The sequence below is a fragment of the Protopterus annectens genome, chromosome 1.part0 (genome assembly GCF_019279795.1).
Source record: "Protopterus annectens isolate FY-2018-M chromosome 1.part0, PAN1.0, whole genome shotgun sequence".
Taxonomy (NCBI): domain Eukaryota; kingdom Metazoa; phylum Chordata; order Ceratodontiformes; family Protopteridae; genus Protopterus; species Protopterus annectens.
Window position 1 is genome coordinate 1075808408 of NC_056725.1, and position 16773 is coordinate 1075825180.

Genomic DNA, 16773 nt, shown 5'->3' on the forward strand with positions numbered 1-16773 from the left:
TATGGCAATGATTTATGCAACTAATATAAAAACATTATTACCAAAGTTAATGGGGGAGACATAAGGGGGTTTTGACAGGAAATTTTTCTATGGATCTTTGGAGACTATTGTTAAATTGTGTGAGCTGGTGTGAGAGTAAAAATATAAAAAGAGCAGGGTTTGTGCTCACAGATAAAGAGTAGGCTTTTGACTTAGTAATTTAGGACTTTATAATGATGACTTTGAAGTAAGTGTTGATAGCAAGAACAGCTATATAGGGTAACAGAGAACTATATAACAAGCCAAGTCCTCAACTTAGAAAAATGATCTTTTGCCTTACAAGGTGAAATGTTGTTTGTCATGAGTGTTCTTTATTTTGGCCATAGATAAGTTGACAATGGAATAAACCAATTAATAGAAAGCTTGGGAGTAAAAGGCATAATAAATGCTATTTACATGGTTGTTCATGATTATATGCCATTACTAGCGATCATAGAATGATGCTGACTTAGAAGCCAGTGATTTATGAGGAGTTTGGAAAAGAACCTGGCTTGATATATCATCCTAATAAATCATTTCAATAGTGTTAGGAACTGGTTACAAGTTCCAGTAGTGTCAGCATGGTCCAAAGGGGTGAGCACTTAGGGGTAAATGTATAACCAAAAGTAGAAGAGATTATGAAGATGCAGCAATAGATTTACAGAGGGACATGTGGAGAAAAGAGCATGTGGAATTAAAAGGAATTGAGAAAAAGCATAGGAGACTGTGGCAATTTTAAAAATATTAGGGCCAGTGAGAGATCAGCATATGAAGTTCTTATATTCATGGTAAAGGATGCCAAGGATATTGATACTGGAGAGCTAATGGTAAAAAAAGACAGTGCTGGAGATGTGGAGATAAAGGGAGTAAGTAGGCAGCATCTGCATGAGTTGGATATTTAAACTGGTATGGAAAGAATGCTAGGCAGTGAAGGCAATATGAAGAAGACTATATCACTGTGAGGTTAAAGAAGGGTGGGCACTATTTTTTGGTGTAGATGAAGGATGCTGAGGCACAGAAGAGAGAAGAAAGGACTGAGTCACTATTAATGACAGGATGGTTGAAAAGGGGCATTTCAATGTGATGAGAAGCAGTAGCAATACATAGTGTTACGTAAGAAAGACTTGGACAGTGGATTAGGCCCATAGTAGTGAGGGAAAGTAATAGGATTTTGGTAATAGGATTAAAGGAGAAATGGGAAACAGTCAGAGGATGGAAGCAACAGATTGTAGGGGGAAGAAGGAGAACAGATTCAAAAAGTATGAGTGTTACAATCTAAGATGAAGAAGATTTGCACAGGCTCGAAAGAGAGAGATTTGAAATACAAAAATATTTTATGTCACATAAGTTATTATAGTAATAACCCATGCCTGGGTGTGGGTAATGCTGGATTTACCCACGGTTGGCGTGGTTTGGTCCCGAGGGCGAAGCCCGAGGAACCAAACAAAGCCAACCATGGGTAAATACAGCATTACCCACACCCAGAAGTGGGTTATTGCTATTATACCATGACATTATTTAAGAAAAGAAACTATTACTTTTCTTAAATAATGGCATAGTATAATGCCTGTTTACTGCCCTTCCGCAGATGTCTGGCATCCGGCGGTTCTGATGTACTGCGCGCCCGCGCAGTACATCAGAGTTGTGCAAAAGAGAAAGCAAGATCTCCGTTGCTTTTTTTGCTATGTTAAATGGGTTTAACATAGCGAGACAGTTTTAAAATAAGCAACGGAGATGTCCGTTGCTTATTTTAACTGTCTCGCCATGTTAAACCCATTTAACATAGCGAACAGTAAAAAGCAACGGAGATCTTGCTTTCTCCGCTTTTTTTAAAACCTGTCTATCGTTAAATAGGTTTAACATAGCGAGACAGCTTAAAATAAGCAACGGAGATCTCCGTTGCTTATTTTAAAGCTGTCTCGCCATGTTAAACCCATTTAACATAAGCGAACAGTAAAAAGCAACGGAGATCTTGCTTTCTCCGTTGCTTTTTAAATGTCTCGCTATAGTTAAATGGGTTTAACATATGAGACAGCTTTAAAATAAGCAACGGAGATCTTCGTTGCTTATTTTAAAGCTGTCTCGCTATGTTAAACCCTTTTAACATAGCGAGACAAGTGTTTTAAAAGTAGAGTTATACTAATGGAAAAAAGTCCGGGCGACCGGACCTTTTCCATTAGTATAACTCGATTTACAATGTGCATGCTGGCCAATCAGCGTGCACGTTTTGGGGGGGGTCATGGTATAATAACTGATATAAATGGGAAGTGCAATGTACCAACACTAAAACAAACATCTTTGTCATATTCATTAAGATATAATAATGAGTAGTACAACTGAATGTTATAAGATGGCTGGATTAAGTTATGTCTACAGGTAAGATGAGCATTATTTCAATAACAAATATATATATTAAAAAAAAATGTTATTAGCAATACACCGCAAAATATATAAAATGGTACTGCAAAAACATATGAGCAATGCCAAAAGTTTAGCAAGTTTAGCATAAATCCAAAGCTACTTTTGAGGAATTATCAAGGAATCATTTTAGAATGTCATTATGGACATTTGGGGTCTTTTTATACCCAAATCATCAAAGGTAAAGTGGTATGTCTTAGTGGTGTTGAATTATATTACTAGGTTTCCTCAGGTAGTGATTTTGTTCTCTATGGAGATAGACATGTCAGTAAATACTCAGCAGGAGATTTTCTAAACAGTGTTTTCTCCCTGAGACATGCTAAAAGACAGAGGAACTAACTTTAAGTCAGACTTGCTGAGTGGTTGTGGAAGTTCTGTGGGATAAAGAAGTTAATAGCACCCCCTATTGCCTACAATCAAATGGTTTTGTGGAAAGTCTTTTTTCAAAGCCATGTCAAGAGCATTTGCAGACCATTTCAGGAAGAGGAGAATAAATATCTCTACCATCTTTTTTTGAATACGGATGTGTATGTCAAGAATCCAAATGTTTTCCGAATTTTGATTTATGGTAAGGTCACACGGTGAGGAGACCCATTGATGTAATTTGTGATGAGTGGGACAGAACATATACGTTCTTGAAAGGGTCTGATATAGAATGAGCTCATTAGTTGGAACAAGAGCATCTAGAATGTATACGACAGCAACAAAAAGGTTGATATGGCCAGTAAAGGCCCAAGGAAATGTATCCCTGTTAGGAAGAATAAGTTTCAAGCAGCATGGGAGGGTCCTTTTAAGAAATGTAAGTGATTGTGCTTTCATTGTGGCACTATTAGGTTGGGAGAAAGAAACAACTTAATTTTGTCAATAAGGTAAAGCCCAACTAAGAAAAAGGCTCTAGAACATCTGCAGCACATCAGAAGAAGAATCAGTATGACAACAGGTGGTAGACTCCCTCAGTAAGGCTACAACTCACTAAAATTTCAGTAGATGTGTTAGTACTAGCATACCAGACATGTCCTACACAGGCTCAGAAAATCCAAGCAGTGCTATAGCAATTTAGGAGCATAATCACTGATAAGCTGTGATGTAGTAAGCTTGTACTGCACTATGTTTACATAGGAACCCAGTGGACCGTCAAGCAGGCTCCTTACTAGGCTTTTGAGGAAGTCAAATAAACCATGTGTGAGGAATTATAAAAACAAGTTTAATCATTGATTCATAGAGTAGTTTCCCTGCCTCAATATAAAAGCTGCTATCAATAAAAAAAAAAAAAAAAAAAAAAAAGGAACATGGAGGCACCAGGTTGTTTGCAGGCTATAGAAGCTAATCATTAACACAAAAGCAGATGTTCTGGACAAAGAAATATTTAGAACTAGGTGCATGAAAGTATCTGACTACAATTGACATAAACTCATGAAAAATAAAACCAAGTACTTAAATCAACAAAAAAGGCAAAGAAACAGAAAACAATTGGCACTTTAATGACAACTAAAGTAAGCTTTTTCATTAGGTATGTTACCAAACTACTTCAGATAAAATTCAAAAGTACAATGGATCATTAAATACTTTGCCTAAACAATCATGTGATATAAGAAATAGTCACATGTTACTCTGAAAATAGGTCATATGATTTATCAGAGAAGTAGGTCATATGATTCATTAAAGAAAGCAGACCATGGTGTAAAACAAAAACATTCACATAAATGAAAACCTTTTTTGTTGCTTTTTGATATAAAGAACTATTATAAAAACTGTTACTATGAACATGAAAACTAAACTTTCACAAATAAGTGTACATAATAAATTACATTACAAACAATTATAAAAGTAAATAAACAATAGTTAAAATATACTAGTCTTCACAAATCCCTGAACAATATTAAAATCTATGAACTGCTGATATGTAATGACCACAAGTGTGTTTAGAAAAAATTCTTCATCTCAACAAACTTTTAAGTTTCTACAAACTAACCAAGGAACAGATGTCATTAAGCCCAGGTAACACATAAGCCTGGCATTTAAGTTGCCAGGTTAATTCTAGTGACTCCAATTTCAAAGAAAAGGGGGCTCCCCTCACATCCTTAACTACTTGATCAATCACTCAAAAAACAAAGGAGTGACCTGGGTGTAAGGTAACATGGTTGGCTAAGACATTCTCAGTCTTCCCTTTCCTTATACTATAAATATGTTCGTGTAACTGTTCTTTAAACTTTCTATCCATCTTGCTGATATAAAAACTCGGGCAAGCTTGACATTTAGCTAAATAAATTATACTGCAAGAATTGCAGTTAAACCTGCCTTTTGTCTCATATCTTCGGTCCCTTATCACAAAATGATTGCCCACTTCAATATATCTACAATAAGGGCATGCTTCACATTTGAACATCCCTTTTATTCTGGGGCTAGGTCTACCATCAAATTCCAAATAATTCTTTACATTTTGACCCCTTTTGAAAACAAACTTAGATTTAAAATTCTCTTTACCATAAACAGCCACATTCATGATAAGCTGTTTAATTCCAAGGGTGTCCATACTATAAGGAGTAATAAACAAAAGAACACTAGCAAAAGGTGTATCTACTGTGTACTTCGTATGCTCGTGCTGGCCAGGTAGTACTTGGGGGCAAGCTGGGTCATGTAAAATTGTTTTGCAAAAGCCTTGTGCGCATTTTGGAACAATGTCTTGCCTTAGTTCATCCAATAACTATAAGAGGTATCCCCATTTTAAAAACATATTAACCAAGATGTCACATTCAATCAAAAAGTCAGTCTGTGTGTAAACCATTCTAGCTGCCCTCACAAGCTGACCATTCACCACTGACCTCTTTTATTGAATCAGGTGGGCACTGGAATAGTGTAAAAAAGAATCTGAGTATGTTGCTTTTCTAAAAAATCTAGCTTTATACCCATTATTAACATGATCCTTCATTAATTCAATGTCCAAATAGGAAACTGAATCTTTACTAACTGAATGAGTGAAGTTTAAAAATTGGGTTGAGTCATTTAAAAACTGCAAACATTCTTTAGCCTGTGTTTCCTCACCATAGAATAAAACAAAAATGTCATCCAAAAAGTGTGTATAAAATTTTACCATGCCTAAAAACAAGTTGTTAGTCAATATGAACTATCTTTCCTAAAATGCCATGACCAAATTCATAAAACTGGCCCCACAAGGGGAACCCATAGCTACCACCTTCTTTTGAAGGAAGTTCCTTCCTTCAAACAGAAAAAAAATATTAGCTAAAATGATGTCTAATAATTTTTCTAATAACAAAATCTCCTCATTGGTCACATTTCTGAGTCTTGATATCGAACAGATCCACTCAATCCCAACATCATGGGGAACTGTGGTATACAGATCTTTCACATCTATCATTATTAAATTGAATTCCTCATCATATATCAAATTATTAACATTCTCTAGGAAAGACCAAGAGTCTCTGCATATTTGAGGTTCCATGTCAACGTATTTCTTTAAGCAACTATCCACGTATTTGGCCAGAGGGTATGTGATAGAGTTCCTACTAGTCACAATAGGCCTCAAAGGTGGAGTAGTCACATCTTTATGTATTTTTGGGATTCCAAATATTATTGGAATTTGTGAAGCTGGCCTAGAAAAATAATTATATATATAGCAATGTTAATTCTAGATTCATAAAAAAAATCATTCACATATATTTTTAACTTGTAAGCTATATTCAGCTCGTTCAAAGAATCAAGCTCATAGCTGATAACATCAGATAACATTTCAAGCATTTTGTTACTATATTCCTCTGTTTCCATGAACACAAGCACACCCCACTTGTCTGGTTTCATAATACGCACTCCACTCATTTTTAAAAACTGCAAACCTTCACAATCATTCAAGAAAAATTACTTAAGTCCTTAAAATTGGAATTCACCAAAGAAAACATGTTTCTAACATCCAACTCAAAAATTTGTTCAAATAAAGAAATAATTGGGATCAACGGTGGATTATACACACTTGCTACCCTGAACTCAGATGGATTGAAAGGTTGATCTCTTAGTGAAAATTGCAAATTCAGTTTATGAGTGAATAACTTCAGGTCAATTAACGTCCTGGCTAAATCTCCACGTCGAGATGCCACAAAAGTCAAAACTTTTGCTAAATTGTCAGCCAAGGAGACAGCCACATTCAAGACAGAATAATTAAAAATGTTGAAATCCCCCTCCGTGTTTTTGATAATATTAGCACTACAAGTCTCACCTACAAGGCCCTCCATTACGTTATCACAATAGTCATTCATCTCCTCGTCGTTCCCCAGTTCTGGTTGATTCTTGTGCCAATTGTTGTTCCTCCCATTCCGACAAAAATCCTGGTTGGACTTCTGCTGAAAATTTCAATGATTCTCCCCTTGCCCCCCATTTCCCCCATTATTATGGTTATTTCGATTGATGTTTTGATTATGAATATGTTCATTGCGTCTAGGCCCACTCATAGTTTCCTCAGCTGGAGTTCTGGCTGCAGCTGTGTAACTACGTTGGGCTATGCTGATGTCATCATTGACTGGGTTGTCGACTAGATTCGCTGCTTCCAAGTTAGGAACTGGGGGTTCCCTCTGTTGGTTCCACTACTGTGAGGTAGGGGGGAGGATAGGCTGTACCATTAGTATAATCTAAGTTGTCATGCTCAATCTTTTTTAGTTTCACTGCCTTATGCTTTGAAATATGGTTATCAATGCTCAAAAACACTCAGACATGTTCATATTTATAATGGGGGAAGTCATTATCATTCTTAATTTGCCCAACCTGTATGTTGATTTCATCCAATAAACAGTCCACTGTTTGCTGGTAAAACTTCATTAGATGTTCAAGCAGTTCCAAGTCCTGCTTGTCAAAAAACGTTAATAAGTCCATATGAAATGGAGAGTTAGGAATTAACCCCGCAGGATAAGGCCAAAGTCTAAGTCTCTTCGGCACCTGCTGGCATCTAATACACTCCCTAAAATATGAAATCTCAAGCTGAGGTGTCTTTAGCTTCAGAGATTTATGATCAAAAATTTCCAAGTTCTTAGCAAGGTTCAAATTTGTATTAGAAGAACCCTGCTGAACATGACTCACTTCCAAATCAGGCTGTAAACATACAGAATGTTGCAACCACTCATTCAGGGCAGCCATGCTGGATGCTGTAATAGTTGCAGAAGACAACAACATCTTTCTGGTGCATAGTATTCAGTATGAGTGTTAGTTCCTGGGTTAAAGTAGTCATTCAAAACAGGTCCATCGACTGAATCCATATTCAGCTGGTTTCTATTGTTGCCACTACTGTTAAAAGGCAAAGCAGTTCTGATACCAACAACAGGTGTTAAATGGTTCACTTTCTGAGTAAGTAATATGACCAAATGGGTTGGCTTGCCAATATCAGAAATCTCACTAGTGCTGGATTCATTCAATGTAAATGATGAAGGCATGCCAAAATTACTATCTGCAGCCATGCCAAAACAAACTATTAAACTCACGAAAAATAAAACCAACTACTTAAATCCACAAAAAAAGGAAAAGAAACAGAAAACAATTGGCAAGTTAATGACAAATTAAGTAAGCACATTCATTAGGTATGTTACCAAACTTCTTATGACATAATTCAAAAGTACAATGGACCATTAAATACTTTGCCTAAACAGTCATGTGATGTAAGAAATAGTCACGTGTTACTCGGAAAATAGATCATACGATTCATCAGGAAGTAGGTCATATGATTCATCAAAGAAAGCAGATCATGGTGTAAAACAAAAACATTCACATAAACAAAAACTTTTTTTGTTGTTTCCTGATATCAACAACTATTATAAAAACTGTTATTATGAACATGAAAACTACAATTTCACAAATAAGTATACATAAAAAGTGACATTAAAACAATTAGAAAAGTTGATGAACAATAATTAAAAAATACTAATCTTCACAAATCCCTGAACAATAGACAAATGTCAAGATTGCCCAAGTTTTTATATCGGCAAGATGGATAGAAAGTTTAAAGAATGGTTATATGAACATATTTACAGTATAAGGAAATGGAAGACCGAGAATGCCTTAGCCAACCATGTTACCTTACACCCAAGTCACGCCTTTGTTTTTTGAGTGATTGATCAAGTAGTTAAGGATGTGAGAGGAGGCCCATTTTCTTTGAAATTGGAGTTACTAGAATTAACCTGGCAACTTAGATGCCAGGCATATGTGTTACCTGGACTTAATGACATCTGTTCCTTGGTTAGTGTGCTGAAACTTAAAAGTTTGTTGAGATGAAGATTTGTTTCTAAACATGCTTGTGGTCATTACATTTCAGCAGTTCATAGATTTTAATATTGTTCAGAGATTTGTGAAGACTAGTATTTTTTTAATTATTGTTTATCTTCTTTTCTAATTGGTTTTGATGCCATTTTTAAGTATACCTATTTGTGAAATTGTAGTTTTCATGTTCATAGTAACAGTTTTTATAATAGTTGTTGATATCAAGAAGCAACAAAAAACGTTTTTGTTTATGTGAATGTTTTTGTTTTACACCATGATCTGCTTTCTTTGATGAATCATATGACCTACTTCTCTGATTAATCATATGATCTATTTTCAGAGTAACATGTGACTATTTCTTACATCACATGACTGTTTAGGCAAAGTATTTAATGGTCCATTGTACTTTTGAATTTTGTCTGAAGATGTTTGGTAACATACCCAACAAAAACACTTACTTTATTTGTCATTAAAGTGCCAATTTTTTTCTGTTTCTTTGTCTTTTTTTGTTCATTTATACAATTGTCATAACCAAGGGTTACTAGCAGGCACCCATGATACCTGAAAAAAGTGAGAGATGCAAGCATTTGTTAACCCTTTTGAGTCATACAGATTTGTTAAAATGCCATTTGGGATGAAAAACTTCCTTGCAACTTTCCAGCACCAGGTAGATCCCATCCTATCTGGAGATGGAGGCTTTACTCAAATTTGAAGAGATGGTATTGCAGTGTTTAGTTGATCTTAGCAGGTACATGTACAACATCTCAGATAAATGTTAGGTGGATGAGAATGGGCTACATTAGCGATCAAGATAAATAAATGACAAATATGAATGGAAGGGTGGTGGTGGCAGAATCTTGAAAGAGCCTGGCAAAGTCGAAGCTATCCAGGCATGGCTCACCTCTATTGCCAAATGCATGTGTGGGTGTTACTAGGAACACTGTGCCATTACAGGAAGTTTTTTCCTTCAATTGAGAACCATAGCTATTCCAATAACAGACCATGAGTGGAAAATAACAGGGATGATAAGGTTCTCTGGACACCAGCTTGTCAGAATGCATTCTAAAAGCTTAAACAGGCCTCAAATGGACTCCTTGATTATCCAACCAAGGATTCAGCAAGGAATTTATTATGCAAATGGATGTTTCAAACCATGAGATGTAGTCTGTACTTAGCTAATGTTCTTCAAAGGGCTCAGAATATCTAGTAATATACTTGAGTCAGACATCACTAAGGAGAAAATGTGTATGCAGCCATAGGAAATGAATGCTTGGAAATCGAAAAGGCTCTCCAAATCTCCAATCTCACTTGTATAATAGTACATTGACAGTAATAAAAGACCATAATATCTTAAAGCAGTTAAACAAAGCTAGTGGACAAAATAAAAAGCTTCTTATATAGAGTTTGGTGTTGCTGTCCTATAACATCATCATTCCACATGCAGGTGATGTCAATAAAACAAATGCAGATAGCCTTTATAGGAAATGAACTTGATAGCATCATTTCAAAAAATAAAATTGTTTTCCTCAGGCTTTATTTCTGGAGAGCCTCTCAAAAAAAGTCACATGAATTTTTGGAAGGAGAGAAATGTGTAAACAGAACTATAATAATTATAAAAAATGCTTTTGTTCCTTCAAAGAAAAAGGAATAAAAAGTGATGTTAAAGTAAAATACCAATATTTAAAAGTGAAAAATAATGTTTTATTGTACTTGCATTTTTAGTGTAGTGCAATGTGCAAAATAAAATGTCTAAAAGTGTATATAACTATTCTTTACTGTGGAAAAGTATTACAGTTAAAATTGAAACTCTATTTCTAGACTGAGCGTTTCTGTAGTGTGTCTAATATTATTTGAAAGTCGCTTTTCTAAGCCACTTGGTAATGCTTTTTTAGAACAGTAACTTATTTGGGACAGTTTCATCCCATGCCAATATATATGACTGAGGAAATTGGAAGGACATCATTTAAACTCAAACTAAAACATAGGAAATCATGCTTTGGTGCCTTTATGGAAACGGCTGATAATTCCAAAAGAAATAGAAATTAGAGAAGGTATAGGGGTTACTGTTTTGTCTTTTGTAATGTGAGCTGGCACTGCATATCTACTACATGTAAGGAGTTTAAAATTTATATTCTGAACTTATAGAACTGAATGGGAGGAATCGTAACTGAGACATGTCTGTGGTCATGGCAGCAAGTGACAAAATCAGACCTGTCACCCCCTGGATTACATGTGGGATACTATCAGACCTGACTTGAGTTTTCTGCATTACTTTTATTCTGTTTTAAACAGCTAAAAATAGATATATAAATAAAATGGTGGAAGAGAGTAACAGCTTCAGATATTTGATAAATAGTATTGAGGAGAAGGGAAGTATGAATGAGAAGGTGAAAGTTAAAATCAGAGGTACTGCAGCCATCTGACAAAAGGTGCCATGGATTGTGTGTCACAGAAGAATACTTAAATAGTTGAAAAGTGAGGTATAGAAAACAGTGGCAGCTGGTGTTTTTGTATGGCACAGCAACCTGGACAGTGAAGGTAGAGCAGCTGAGGAAACTTCAGTTGATTGACATGAAGTGTTGAGACAAGCAGTAGAATGCAAATGTTGAAGAGACAGGGATATGAAGACATCATAGCAGAAACCAAAGTAATCAGGATTGTAGAAAAATTCAAAAACAATAGATTATAATAGTTCATTTATGTGCACAGAAAGCAGAAGAAAATTTAGTGAAGAAGAGTTGAAACAGACAGGAAAAACAAAAAGGGATATGAGGGCAGTCAGCCAAGAGATATATAGACTGTGTAACTGTAGATTTGTAACAGTTAAGAATAACTATCCAAGTGCAAAGGAGCGTGATTCTGAATTATGAATGGTACGGAGAGTTCACATGACATCCTTACCCCAGTTTAAAATGCAAAAACAATGAGTGGATGAAGATGATATTGATGATGATGATGATCATGATGCTGATGATGATTTTCCTGTTAGAAATCAGAGTCAGTAAGAGCACAGTGTAACTTATAGATGGAATCAGATATTATGTTAGTTGATATGTTAGATTTTTCTTGATACTTTTTCTTAATGTTTTATTTTAATTCCTTGTGCACACATTTTACCATTTCAATATTTTCTTGAAAAGAAAATGCTCTAACTTATTTTGAGAAAATAATCTATTATTTAACTTTAGATGCTTGCAGATGGTGTTTTATTTATTATCTTAAGGGATGATTATTTATATCTGTGTATCAAACTGTGTGTTGCACAACAGTAACTGCTACTATTCGAATATTTAATGATTGGCATTTTAAATGTCAACAGTTAGATGCATTCTGTTTTTCTAGTTTTGACTGACTGGAGATAGTATGCATTAAAACTTGGCGTTATAAATTATTATTACTAGTTTTTACTAACTGGAAGCAGTATACATTAAAACCTTTGAAAGAGAAATTTGGTGCTGCAGAGACAAAATTTATCCCATTTTTTAAAATTATTTTGCATGTGTGTGTATGTGTGTGCATGCCTGTGTGTGTGTATGATAGAATGCATGCACTTGTGTGTGTGTGTGTGTGTGTGTGTGTGTGTGGGGGGGGGGGTTCTGTGCATGCATGATAGAGTATGTGTGCGGGTGGGTGTGAGATAGTTCTAGAAAAGATTCAATTACTACTGACATAGTTGGACTGAAGTACACTGAGCTCGGTCTGAAATGGTTGTAATCTTGGGAAGACAGTGATTGTAACTATGATCTTTAGCTGTACTGTTTGGAGATTGTTTGGGTTTGGCAGATGCTAGTTATTACCCAATACCATATACACTGAAGTCCAACTACCACTGCATTTTAAGGAGAACTAGTAGTTGGGATTAAACTTCTATGCTACTGGATCCATTGCACATCCAGTTTGGAGAGCAGTTAAAACTCATGGGCCCATTCATCACATAACTTGAGGCAGCAGATGGGATTATATGCTTACTAATCACTGTCTACAGAGGTGTAGGTATGGTGGGGTTAAGGGGGCAGCCACTTCAGATGCACAGTGACAGGGGTCACAAACAGCAGTACCTCCTTTTGCCCTTCTTCTCTCTTTTCATTCTTTCTGTCTGCACCATGGAGTGCTCAAGCCACTATCCAAACTCATTTCACCTGGGATGTAGTCATGTATTTATCTCTGTTTTTCAGCAATGTAGGCTATCCTACAGTTTTTTTGTCAGCTGTCAGAAAATATACATTTCATGCTAGAGAACGTTATAAAATAATGTGTAAAGTGCCAATAAATATTCACTAAAAGTAATTTATGTGTTAAGGGGTTTCCCTTCTTTGTCTTTACTATGGATGATGCACCCTTTTAAGAAGGTGAAAAAAACATCATCTTTTAACTGGATGAAATTTTCTGAAATTATGTTTTTTAACAGCGTGACATGAATACGATTGCACATGTACAGTCTTCAGACACAAAGCAGAGTGCATGGTGCATAGCTGACATACTTCTCACTATCTAACATGAGCAAATAACTACTGATTTTTTTTATTTTTTTTACATTGCTGGTAATTTTCCAGTTTTCTTGATTTTTGAACTGTTAAGCAAACATTTCTGTTACATTTCCCTTTGTATTTATAAACATACTTGAGTATATTTTGGTATTGTTTCAAAGGTTATTTTATAAAAAAGGAAATACCACCAAGAATGTGCCAGATTCTCCTGTATTCATTTTCGCTGTTTTTTTGTTTATAATTTTACACATTTTGCTAATATCAGTACAAAGACACTAAAAAGGAGTGACATAGATATACAAGCTTATACAGAATGGACATTAGATATTGTTCTCATTTCACTTCTCCTTCCATTTCCTTCTAGTAATAAAGTACACAAAGAAAGAAAAACAAAACAATGCCTTAATGGAATATCATATATGTGAAAAAAAGAAACACAGGAGATTACCTTTGATGAAGATTTTAAAGCATTAATTAGCATAGAGTCACAACATATAGCTCAATGAACCAACATTGGTATTGGTGAGGCCTAGTTAACTGAGAAACTCCTTCTGTGGTGATGGTCCTCAAATTCCTTCTACATCCCAGGCCAACTTCCTCTACATCCTCCCTGTGCCCCTAATCATTTAACTGCATTGGAAGAAGGTTCTTGATGCTAAACAGTTTTGAGACAGGATGATTTTATTTTATATTATTGTTTTAATGCTGGCTTTAAAGGTGTCACAATATTCCTACAGTTTCTACATTCAGAAAAATGGCATCACACTGCAAATATTATTTTCCAAGCTTTTTAGAGGTGGATAAGACTGAAACTACTTCAGCTCTGGTCCTGAGTATCTCTGATGTCTACTGCACCATCACTGAGTGACATTCTGGCAATGGTGTGATGGTCAGCTGGAGGTCAGGTATCAACGGCATAGATGTCTACACCAACAGTAACATACTAGATGCAGATGGGCTGATAAATAGACATCTGCTATTGAAGCATGGGTATTGGTTGGCCTTCAGTCTCTCAAGCAATAAAGTTTTCTCCTTCTGTGTCTACCCCTAGAAAAGAAAAACAGGATAGCCTTCCTAATGCCTATTCTAAAAGAATTTTTCATTGCCTCACTTGGAAAGAGATGTTAGTTTTTAAAGAAAGATTTTTTTTTCTATATTTGGGCAACTTAAAAATAGTCATTTCCAAAGACAAATCAATACAGAGCAGCAGAGGATTAGTAAACCTAAGCCTATTGTCATTTCTCTTATTAACTCATATTTTCATGATGTATATACTAATCTATCCTTCAAAATTGACAGTTACCTCTTCTTATGACACATTACTGTTTTACAGACTATATAAACAATGCAGATATCTGTATAAGAACTTTGTGGTTGGTCCTTCATTTATAGACTTAGATACTCATAAAAGGTCAAAGAAAACTCTCACTCCTAGAACACTAACATAAAATATAGACAACTGGATCCTATAAAGGAATGAACAAAGTGTTTATTCTTTAGCTATTCTGAGGTTTATTGCTATTACTGACCTTACTGACCTTAAACATGGTGCAGTGAATTACTGACATGCTAAATCAAATAGATGCCCTAGTTCAAAGGTACCCTGTTTTTAAGAATAACATTTCTGTGTTGACACATACAGAAGACAAAGCAGGAATATGCCTTATTAAATGTGGTTTTGATAGACTGGGTATCACTCTTAGAGTAGGATTTCAGGTGCAATTGTTAGAAGGCAGGTTTGGCTGAGGACACTGGCTTTTTATGATGAAGTCAAACACTGGCTTTTAGATGAAACACTGGTTAATGGCTTCCTGTTTCAGCCTCCTTCTCAAAAAATTATTGAACAACTACAAAAGAAAGTGAAATGATGGCAAAGACAAATGATTAACAGATATTTTATTCATAGCAAATTACTAGGCTAGCTTTCTTAATAGGCCATTGTAAGCCTAGCCAAGTTCCCACCAAAAGGTTCATAGGTTCATACTAGGCTATCTGCCCTAGGGCATTTATAAACCTAGCCAGAATGTATATGGCTTTCGCCACCCATTATAAATTTATCTTGCTATGCCCTTTTTCGAGGTTAGTATACTGTGCTTCTGTCTAACAGTGACACAGAAGTGATACCTGGGGTAAACCTACGATCCCCACCCACTCATCAAGATTCCTCTTGAAGAGAGTCAATGAGGGACTCTGCCTAATCTGGACTGGGATTTTATTCCAGAGTGATGGGAGCCTCTGGGTTATGAATCTGTCCCTCCAGCATGTCCTATTTATTTCAGTGCTGAGGTTCAAGTCTCGAGCGCCAGAGCTCGATGGGATTTGGATTTTCTGAGGTGCAGCATGTCCATTAATTCCGGGTTGGACATGGCTTTATACATCAGGCAGAGATCGCCTCTGAGCAGGCAGTATGCCACTGAGTAGAGCTGGAGTTTCTTCAGCATATGGCATCTGTTTGAGCCCTTTGATCTTCTTGGTGAGGTACTTTTGGGGTCTTTCCAGTTGCTGCAGGTGTCTGGTAAGGTACATCCCAAAAGGGGCATTGTACTCAATTATGGGCCTGATGAGGGATGAGTAAAGAGGCATGATGACCTCCCCTGATCTAGATGTGAATCCCTTCATGATTAGGTGGGCTATATAAAATGTTTTTCTAACCACTTTGGCCACGTGGTTGTCAAATGAGAGATTGCTATCAACTTGGGTCCCCAGGTCCCTAATTACTTCTTCTGTACTTAATGGATTACCACCTATGTGGTAAGGTGTGGGCACTTTGTTTTTGCCAAAGGGGATGACTATACACTTTTTTTGGTGTTTAGCTTGAGGCCATGGCTCTGGCACCAGTTGTCTGTTTCTATGAGGCCCTTTTGGAGGATGCTTGTGTCGGCTGGAGAGTCGATTATAGCGCCCAGTTTGCAGTCCTCTGAGAACTTGGTCAGCCACAGTCCTTCCGTGTTAGCCTGTACCTCTGAGAAATATATACCGAACAGGAGAGGTCCCAGGACTGAGCCTTGTGGGATGCCACTTGTAACTGGTTTGGAGTCTGACATGGCTCCAGCAATTCTAAACATGTAGGTTCTGTCCTTGAGCCAGTTTGCAACCCATCTAGTGACATAGGGGTTTATATTTAAGCTGGTGAGCTTATCTATAATGCCCGAGTGGGGTATTGTATCGTAGGCTTTTGTGAGGTCCAGGTAGGCTGTGTGGACCACCTTCCCCTTATCAATGGCCTTGATGACTGTTTCAAAGAAATCGACCATGTTTAAGAGGCAGGATCTGCTCTTAACAAAGCTGAACTGGGTAGGATCCAGTGTCTGTAGGTCCCCGATATCTTTTTTTATGAGGTCCATGATGATCCTTTCCATAGCTTTGCAGACCAAGTTAATCAGGCTTATGGGGTGATAGTTTCCAGGATCCGTTGAGGTACCACCTTTGTGGAGAGGGACCACTGTTGCTGTACGCCACTTTTTGGGTACATCTCCTGTGGTAAGGCTGAGATTGAACAGTAGTTTTATGTTTGGGTTTAGCTCTTCTTGGAGTTCATGTAGGATGCAGCCCGGGACACTGTCTGGTCTCATTGATGCTGTGTTTTTTGCTTTGGAGA